The 10,649-nt window shown below is 34.9% G+C and overlaps 2 pseudogenes; both read left to right on the top strand.

Moving 5' to 3' along the window:
• The first annotated feature begins 2,692 nt into the window (after positions 1-2,692).
• Positions 2,693-3,646, top strand: LOC102810882 (annotated as a pseudogene).
• Positions 3,647-3,657: 11 nt separating this feature from the next.
• LOC102843013 lies at positions 3,658-4,146 on the top strand (annotated as a pseudogene).
• Positions 4,147-10,649: the final 6,503 nt, after the last annotated feature.

The raw sequence follows: 10,649 nt of genomic DNA, 5'->3' as shown, positions 1-10,649 counted from the left end.
AATTCAAAGGTGAGAATTTTGGAAACATACACACACACACACACTTTCATATAAACACATACATAGGCATATGTACACACCCATTTTAAATAGATCTCCTTTAGTTAAGAAAATATTTGATATTCTATAAATCACTCTACCTGAACAATTTCCAACATATTTTCGTAGTGCTAGTATTGCATTGAAGCAGGAAATATCAGTCTTACCACTTGCTGTGAAAGAAGGAAATGATTTATTTGATATCTATTCAAATATGCCCAAGCCAACCAGGGAGGCAGTTGGAATTTGACTTGAGTGATTGCAGCCTTTTACTCTTCTCTCAGGCATGTAATATCCAAGCCTTTGGCACATATCAAAAAGTAAAGCACTTTACCTCTAGCAATCTGACCAGGTCCTATGAGGGATTCTCAGTCTATATTCCAGCTCTGAATGTTGTATTGTTAAAAACCCAATTTCCATCTTTTCGGTTATCCCTTTAACATATGCTGAAAAATCCAAGTTCTTTATCTTTATAGCAAATGTTTTAGTTATGTATTCTAATTTTCTCCAAGTATCCAAGATGTCTTATTTATTTCTTTAATTTTTTTTTTTACTCAAGAAAGAAAATAAAGAATTGTTGCCTGAAAAACAGATTTGTTTAAATTAAAAATTTATCTAGAGAAGTCATAATATAAAAATTTAAAGTACATAAAATAATTTTATAGTTATTTTTAAAATTTAATTTAGTTCATATAAATACAAATTGGACACTTAATGTAGCAAGGTAGGATAATCATTGGACTGCTAATCACAAAGTCAGTGTTTCAAATCACCAGTTGTTCCTTGGAAACCCTATACAAAGTCACTATGAGTTTCAGCCAACTTGGCAATTAACAATAACAACAAAATACAGATTGCTTTCTAGTTCATATTTACATGAACTACTTTGGGTATGCTTCCTCTGGTAGACATTTCATATTTCTTTTCTTGATAAATCACACTCTTAATATATGACAGTTGATTTTCATATACATTTCTTTAAATGGAAATGCTTATGCAGATTCTATACAGAATAATAAAATATTTTTATCATCTTTTAAAAGTATTGATGTAATAATTTAGGAGACTTACCCATCAGGAATCCTAGTATGGCTTTTTTGGATAAGCACTCAACCACAAGGTCAATTTTGAACTACAAGTTCAAACTCACTAACTGCTCCTTGGAAACCCTATCCAGGATCACTATAAGTCAGGACCAACTAGACAACACTTAACAAAAAACAAACAAACAACAACAACAACAACACAAAACCATCAAGTGTTTCCAACATATTCAACTTAGTTTTAATATAAATTACTATTGCATTCATGTTACAATTAATATTATTTTTAACTAAATTCTATAACTAAAATTGCAGCTCTATAACTCATCTGTCAGTTTGTCATATTTTATGGTTTGTGGGTTACTTTGATGCTGGAAGTTATGCCACCAATATTGGAAATGCCAACAGGGTCACCAAAGGTTGACAGGTTTCTGTGAAGCTTCCAGACAAAAACAGACTAGGACGAAGGGAGAAGCAGACCATTTCTTAAAAAAAAAAAAAAGCCACTAGAAACCTTATGAATAGTAGCAGAATGTTGTCTGGCATAGTCTGGAATGATGAGGACCTCAAATTGGAAGAAACCCAAAATATGACTAGGGAAGAACTGCCTTTTCAAAGTCATGTCAACCTCAATGATGTAGATAGAGCAATGATTTGGGAACTTTCATATACTGATGAGATATGATACAAAATAAGAAGAAAGATCTGCAAACATCCATTAAAAATTGGAGCATGGAACATATGCAGTATTAATCTAACAAAATTGGTAGTCATCAAAAATGAAAGGAAATGCATGTTGATCAATATCCTCAGCAGCTGTGAGCTCAAATGTACTTGTGTTGGCCATTTTGATTTGACAATCATGGTTTATTTATGTCAGGAATGTCAAACTGAATAGGAATGGTATTACATGCATTGTCAAAATGAATACATCAAAACTTCTATGCAGTAGTACAATGCTGTCACTTCTGTTCTATAAGTACAATGTCATTTGTGATAGGATAATATAGTACTATTCATAAGTGATATTGCTGTTCTTGAGTGCCGTTGAGTCAGTTCTGACCCATAGTGACCCTGTATAGAGTTTCTGATGAGTAGAACTGTGGTGAATGTCATAAATAATGTGAAGATTTGATTCTGTAAATATATACTGAATAATTAGGGGAAATAATAATAGTACTGAGCCATAATTGTTGTCCAAAACTGAGCAAGGCAGGATAAGAGAAACATATTCATACAAATAATCCCTAACTCATCCTATATATTTAAAATATCATTATTTAAAATACGTAGCCCCACTTGCATTGCATAAACTTTTTTTATTAAACATTTCAGAAAATTCAACATTATGCATGCTTATTATGTCTACTAATGGTGATCAAAGTAATAAGTTAATTCTGAATATCCCTTTCCTTTGGATTTACCACTGTAAGCATTTCTTCTAATAAATACTATCAAGAGCAGTATAGAAGAGGAGGCAGCAGTTGCATAAAGGACTGAGGCATCTGTGATGGACTAGTAACCCAAACACCGACATTAGCCATATGTCATACACGACTTCTGTAAGTGAGAACTAGGAAGATGATAACCTAGTAAATTCTCATGAAGTTATGAAGAAACCATGTCCAGTGCAGATTGTTCTTGCTCATGAAGATGATCATAAATTTGAGCTTGATATAAAAGTGTTGGAAAAACTATTGCTGCAGGAACACTTAAAAGAGTTTAACAGTGTAGTTCTAACTGTGGCAGGAGCTTTTTTAAAAAAGGGAAATATTTTCTACTTTATGTCATACTTAGACAGATGTGTAACAAATTAGATTGGTGGACACAATGAGCCATTGACATGGCAGGGTACTTGCAAGAGAGACTGGCATACAAGTCTGGAGTGAAGTATTTGTAATTGACAGAACTGATGGAACAAAGGTGGCTGTGCTACTAATGAATACCTAAGGTGATTTTGATACCCAGTCAACTATCAAAGATTGCACAATAGTGTCTACTCTGAGCACTATGACTAGCTCAGTCCAGATATGTAATTTGTCACAGAATATTCAAAAAGATGATCTTCATACCTTGCAATTATTAACAGAGTATGGCAGACTTGCAATGGAAGAAATCTGTCAAAAACCATTTCAGACACTGATGCTTTTTATTTGATATTGGAGGTATCCCTATGAACATTCATATAATTTGAAAGGTGTAAAACAATTCCTTGCAAAGAGATTGCAGGTAAAATAAAATCAACATGAAGAGTTACAGAATGTAAGAAAGCACATTCACAATTGTTTCCCAAATCTTTATTCCTTCCTTTAGCCACATCCTGCTCCTGAAGTTGCAACTAGCTGTATTTTGATGGGAGATTAAAAAATATTGATGATGACTTTAAATGAAAGATTCAAAATCTGATTCCATTACTGCTTGCCCCTGACAATTTGGTAAAAAAGAGATCAATGGAGCTAAAGTCACTTGTAGAGCTCTTGTAGTTTATGGCTTATATTAAAATTTCTCAAAGAGAGGAACTTCCACATACAAAATCCATGCTTCAGGCAACAGCTGAAGCTAATCATCTTGTTGCAGTAGCAAACACTTGGATCTAAAGGAAATCACACTTAAACAGTTTCGTTTCGTCAAACAAATGGGTGGGAATGAGTTCTGCCATAGTTATCAGGAAAAAATTAAGGCTGAAATTGAAGTAACCTATGCAAATTTTGTAAAGCACAAGGAAGGCAAAGACATCTTCCAAGATGCTCTTATACCTGCCACACTGCTTATGGTCATGTATGCTATGCATGTAATTGCAAGACTCCTTGACTTTATGGCTTATACTCTATAGACACCTTGTTGTGGGTTTAGCACTGGTAACACTTTGTGTTTGGGTAGATATATACTCTGGGGAGTTCCGAGAAGTTGCAACAATGATCAATCAGATTGCTACAATACTATGGGTACAGGTGTTTCCGCCCCTGGGTGATAATTTGATGAAAACATTAAGCAGTATGTAACAAAGTCTGTCCAAGCAGGCTTGACTGACCAGTCTCATCATGACAAATTAAAGACAGACTGACAGTTCATCTCATGGATGCTGCTCTCTTTTTCTCATGCTTGTTATACAATGAGAGCACACCTAAAAATAAACCAAAGTTCACAGTCAACTGTAGAATTTGTTTAGTATATAACTGGATTCACAGAAGGCTGCCACAGAGTGTGAAAATTGTTTAATGTTTTAACCATTCTTTTCATTGGCTCCTAAGACATAAGATTGGCTGAGGAGCATTAGTTTATCATGGACATTTGTGTCACATTTAATACTTTCTTTTTGTTTTAGTTAGTCTAAATGTTCTTGAAATTTGTATTATGTAATAGGATATTTCTGGGAAATATTTTAAGAAATATGTTTAGTGTATCTTAACAGTATACAACATTGAAACTCTAATTTTTAGAGAAGTTATGAATCACTGTATCAATAATCAGATTGGACTGACAATGAAACCTTCATTAAGCCACTACATCAAAAGCATGTATAGCTTTGTTGTTGTTATTGTTAAGTGCCGCCAAGTCAGTTTCAATCTATAGCTACCCTGTATAGGGTTTCCAAGGAGTGACTGGTGAGCTTGAACCACTGACAGTGTGGTTCAAACTGACTTTGCAGTCCAGAACATTAACCCATAGCACCATACCAGGACTCCTTTATAGATCGTTGTTGTTGTTGTTGTTGTTGTTGTTAAGTGCCGTTGAGTCGGTTCCGATCCATAGCGACCCTGAACAGGGTTTTAGGCTGTAAATCTTTACAGCAGCAGAAAGCCTCATCTTTCTCCCACGGAGCAGCTGGTAGTTTTGAACTGCTGACACTGTGGTTCGCAGACCGATTCGTAACCACTATGCTACCAGAGCTCCTATAGCTTTGTACCTATAGCTTTATTGCCAGGACTCTTTTGTATAGCATTGGACATACAGCTTTATTGCCTTCAATACCAGTATTACATAAATGCATGTGTCAAAAACTTCACAGAAAATACATGACAACTCCTATTGCTAAGAAAATGATCCAGAGGTATACATTTGACTTGCCTATTTAAATATATAAACCTGACCTAAAAGGATATGTGTATCTGGGAAACAGAATTGTCTTGTTTTTTAAATATAGCACTCAAGTACATAAAACACACCATTAGTTTTATTGGTGTAAAAATTCCATCCAAAAATGTTGCCTATAGCTATGAGTTAAACATGTCTGTATACTGTGTAGCTTCTTTTCTGTTTCTAAAGTCACAGATAGGGCATGTATATGAATTGTTGTTTATAAGTGCTATTGAGTTTTTTCCAACTCATAGCAACCTTGTATAAGGTTTCCAAGAAATGAGTAGTGAGCTTGAACTGCCAATATTCTAGGTCGAACCAACCTTGTAGTCCAGCTCATTCACCCATAGCACACAACAGGATTCTGTATATGAATTATAAATATATAAATACAATTTTGTTTTAAAGTCTGTAAGTTTGCCGTACTGCCACTTGTCTGTCATTTTGTCAAACTGTGGTGGCTTGCATGTTGTTGTGATTCTGGAAGCTATACCACAGGTATTTTGAATACCTGGAAGTGGACAGGTTTCAGTTGAGCTTACAGACTAAAAAGGACTAGGAAGAAGAGATAGACTCCTTTCAAATATGTAGTCAATGAAAACCTTAAGAATAGCAGAAGAACACTATCAGGACTAGAATATTGAGTATTGAAACATGATGAAGTGCACCAGAATATTGTCAGACATAGTGTCAGAAAATGAGCCCCTCAGGTTGGAAGCCACTCAAACTGTGACTGAGGAAGAGCTGCCTCCTCAAAGTAGTGTTGATCAGGATGACACAAATGGATTAAAGTCCTAGGGACCTTCATTTGCTGACATGGCACAACTAAAAATGAAGATAAACATCCATTAATAAATGGAACATGGAATGTACAAAGTATGAATCTAGGAAAAATGGAAATTGTCAAAAATGAAATGGAACACATAAATATCAATATCATAGGCTTTAGTGAGCTGAAATGGAGTGGTAATGGCCATTTTGAATCTGACAATCACATAGTTTACTATGCGAGGAATGACAAATTGAAAAGGGATGACATTGCATCACCACCAAAAAGAACATATCAAGTTCTTTCCTAAAGTAAAACATTGTCTGTAATAGAATAATAATGTCTACAAAGAAGATCAGTTAATATATTTATAATTCAAATTACATACCAACAACTAAAGGCAGTGATGATGAAATTAAAGAATTCTGCCAACCTCTTCAGTCTGAAATTGATAAACATACAATCAAGATGTATGTATGTTTGATCATTACTGGTTATTGAAAAGAAGAAGGGTCAGCAATTGGAGAATATGTCCTTGGTGATATAAATGGTGGTGGAGACAGCATGACAGAATTTGCAAGACTTCTTCATTGCAAATACCCATTTAAAGCAACATAAAATATGACTATACACATAGACTTCACCAGATAGAATCCAAAGAAATCAAATTGACTACATCTGTGAAAATTGTTGGTGGAAAAGCCCCATAACATCATCAAAAGAAAGACCATAGGCAGACTGTGGAATAGACCATCAATTACACATATGCAAATTCAGACTGAAGCAGAAGAAAATGAAAACAAGTCCAGAAGAGCCAAAATATGACCCTGAACATATCCCACCTGAATGTAGAGATCATCTCAAGAATAGATTTGATGCATTAAATACTAAAGGCCGAAGACCAGAAGAGTTGTGAGATGACATCAAGGACACCATACAGGAAGAAATCAAAAGGTATTTAAAAAGACAAGAAGGAATAGACCAAAACAAATATCAGAAAAGACACTGAATCTTGCTCTCCAGCATAGAGATACCAAAGCAAATGAGAGAAGTGAGGAGGTAAAAGAGCTGAACAGAAAATTTCAAAAGTTAGCTCGAGAAGACAAAGTCAAATATTGTAATGAAATATACAAATATCTGGAATTAGAAAACCAAAAGGGAAGAACACACTCAGCATTTCTCAAGCTGAGGAAAGTGAAGAAAAATTCAAACCTCAACTTGAAGTATTGACGGATTCTATAGACAAAATATTGAATGCTTCAGAAAGTATCAAAAGCAGATGTAAGGAATGTACAGAGCCACTATTCCAACAAGAAATGATCAATGTTCAACCATTTCAAGAGGTAGTAATGACCAAGATCCAATTATACTGAAAGACTAAATCCACAGTTCACTGAAGGCATTGGCAAAGAACAAGGCATTGGGAATTGCTATAATACAAATTAAAATATTTCAGTAAACTGATGCATAACTGGAGGCACTTACACATCTATGCCAAGAAATTTGGAAGACGACTGCCTGGCCAACTGAATGGAAGAAATCTGTACTTGTGCCCATTTCAAAGAAAGGTAAAACAATGGAATGTGGAATTATTGGACAACATCACTGATATCACATGAGAGTCAGGTTTTACTAATGATAATACAAAAATTGCTGTAAATATATACTGAAAGAGAACTTCTAGACGTTGAAGCCAGTTCAAAAGAAGACATGAAACAAGGAATATCATTGCTGATGTCAGATGGATCTTGACTAAAGAAGAGAATACCAGAAAAATGTTTTCCTGTGCTTTATTGCCTATACAAAAAACTTTCCATTTTGTGGATTATGACAAATTATGGACAAGATTGTGAAGAATAACTATTCCAAAACACTTAATTGTGCTAATAAGAAACCTGTATAGAGATGAAGAGAGATTCTCACAATGGTTGTTTAGTTTAGCCTATTTCTGCTTATACAATCCATCTCATTGGGGGGTCTATCTCTTTTTGCTGACCCTCCAATTTATCAAGAATGATGTCCATCTCCAGGGACTGATTCCTCCTGATAATATGTCCACAGTATAAGAGATAAAGTCTTACTCTCCAGGGTTCTAATGAAGGTCCTAAAAGCTTTACTCCATTTATGTAATCATGGTCAAACCTGCTTTGAGGAGGCAGCTCTACCCCAGTTTTTTTGAATGCATGACAACCTGAGAAGCTCATCATCTGGCTCAATGTCTGACTGTAGTTTGGTATAACTGATCATGTGTCAATATTCAATGTTGTAGACCTATCTGACAGTATACGACTGATATTCATAAGATTTGTCAGTGGCTAAATATTCAGAGGAGCCCTGGTGTGGCACTATAGGATATGCACTGGATCGCAAGGTCATCTGAATCATGAGGTAGGTGGTTCAAACTCACTAATCACTCCCCAGAAACCCTATACAGGATCATTATGAGTCAGAACAGACTCGATGACACTTAAAAACAACAACAAATATTCAGAAGTAGTCTGCCTCTTCTTCTTCCTAGTCTGTCTTAGACTGGAAGCTCAACTGAAACCTGTTCACCATGGTTGTACACCATTGATATTTAAAATACCAGTGGCATAGCTTCTAGCATTGTAGCAAAATGCAAGTTACCATAGTACAAAATTGGCTGACAAGAGGTGAACGCAAACTAGTTAACTATATAACATAAGCTAAAGAATAGCATGAATTTCTTTGCAGCATCATATTTTTCTTCAAAGAATAAAATTCTTTATCTCACTTAAAAGTGCTCTGACATTGAAAATTTATTTTTGTAGGCAACAGATATTCCATTATATAGCCTAAAAACAAGCAAAAAACAAGAAAGCTAAAATATAATATAGGAACAACATTATCATCATCTGATAACAGACTTTCATATCTACAAGTTTTCATTTAAATAAGGATGTGTCAATACAAAAACCATCCAACATTACTGAACTTGGGAAAGGCAATACAACTGGGGACTTGTTATTTAAAAGACAAGTGAACTTTTTTTGTGTGCAAAACTTCTATTTTGAAGTATGGTGAGAATTATGCAAAGTATTTCATAAAATGAGCTCTGTTTCCATTGCTCATTTATTCTGTTAAAGTCCAGTAGTCACTATTGGGCATAAGCTTCTTCCAGATCATTTTCAAGGGCAATTGAAACAGGTGCTCACTTAACCTTTTTCTGTCTTTTCTTTAACTTAATGAGCTGCTTTCCCTCCTTTCATTTATAAGTGCTCACAAAACATGGTGAAGTTAAATAATGGTGCAGACTTAAATTAGAAAGAGTGGGTCCTATTTAAAAATACACACACAAAAAACACACACACACACACACACAATAAAAGCATATTAATCTTTTATGTTTCTGTCATTGTCATGAACTATGCCTATCAACTATTTCTTTGAGTACTAAAGCCATTCTCTAATTTAATTTTTTAACTAAAAAAAAAAATGTACCAATTATTTCAGATCTGCATATAATTGCTAGGCTATTTCTTATAAATCAAGGTTACATGCAAATTATATTGACTCCAGAGTATCTTCCCTGGTCCTGTGTTTGCATTTATTATTTATCTATGTTTCTGATTTTATTTTCCTCATCCCTGATCCTATAATATGCACCATTTTCTAATTTTATTATAGAGATTCTATAATGCAAAGGGCATGTTTTAATCATCTTAACATAAATCACATTTTAACATTTGTCTTTTAGAATGTGATACATTGGAAAATTACCAAAGATTCTTGCTTCCATATATCCACATCTTTTAAAAATGAGACTCAGTAGTTTTTCCCGTTAACTTGTCATGTCTTTAGGGTAAGAATTAGGGTTAGAATTGTTGTTGTTAAGTGCCATCCAGTCAGCTCCAACTCAGATTGACCCTGTACAGTGTTTCTGAGGATTGGATGGCTGATGTGAACCACTGACCTTTTGGTTAGCTGTCCAGTGCTTATCCTAAAGAACCACACCAGGTCTCCAATATTAAAAATTAGGGTAAGGAAAAATACGAAACAAATTGAAAAATAAAAAAAAAGTATATCAAGATACTAAGTCTCTCTATTTACTTAGTCTTTTATTGTGGCATTTTTGTCAGAAGAACAAATGGTGTTGTGCCAATTACAATCTTAGCATGGTTAATCTCGCTATTACCTGGTGGATAAAGTCAGGTTATCCTGCTGGTGAATAAGAGATCATAACCGAGGCCATCTAAACCAGCTGTCTCACAGCTATTTCAGCTATAAGAAATGCATGAATGGACCCAGCTGAAATTCACTAAATAGAGCCACCACCTGAGTACATCCTTAATTGATGAATCATAAAATTGTACATTAGCTAAATAATTGATTGAAACCACTTATTAAGTGCTGGTGGCAGGTGGTTGCATGCCATCAAGTCAGTTCCAATTCATAGAGACACTGTATAGGGATGTGCCAATACACATCTTCACAGTAACACAAAGTCTCATCTCAAATCTCCATGGAGTGGCTGATAGATTCAAAATGCTGACCTTGACATTAGCAACCTAATTTGTAAACAACTACGGGCTCCTATAAAAGTTGTTAAGTGCAGTTGAGTCAGTTCTCATACATAGTGATCCTCTATAGAGCTTCTAAGGCTGCACATCTTTGTGGGAGAAGGAAGTCTCATCTTTCCCCTGAGAACCTGAAAGGACTGCTTGTCCAGTGCTGCTTCTTCATAGAATTTACCTTCCTAG

The sequence above is a fragment of the Chrysochloris asiatica genome, unplaced genomic scaffold (genome assembly GCF_000296735.1).
Source record: "Chrysochloris asiatica unplaced genomic scaffold, ChrAsi1.0 scaffold00112, whole genome shotgun sequence".
NCBI lineage: Eukaryota > Metazoa > Chordata > Mammalia > Afrosoricida > Chrysochloridae > Chrysochloris > Chrysochloris asiatica.
This window is presented reverse-complemented; position numbering and strand designations above follow the sequence as displayed.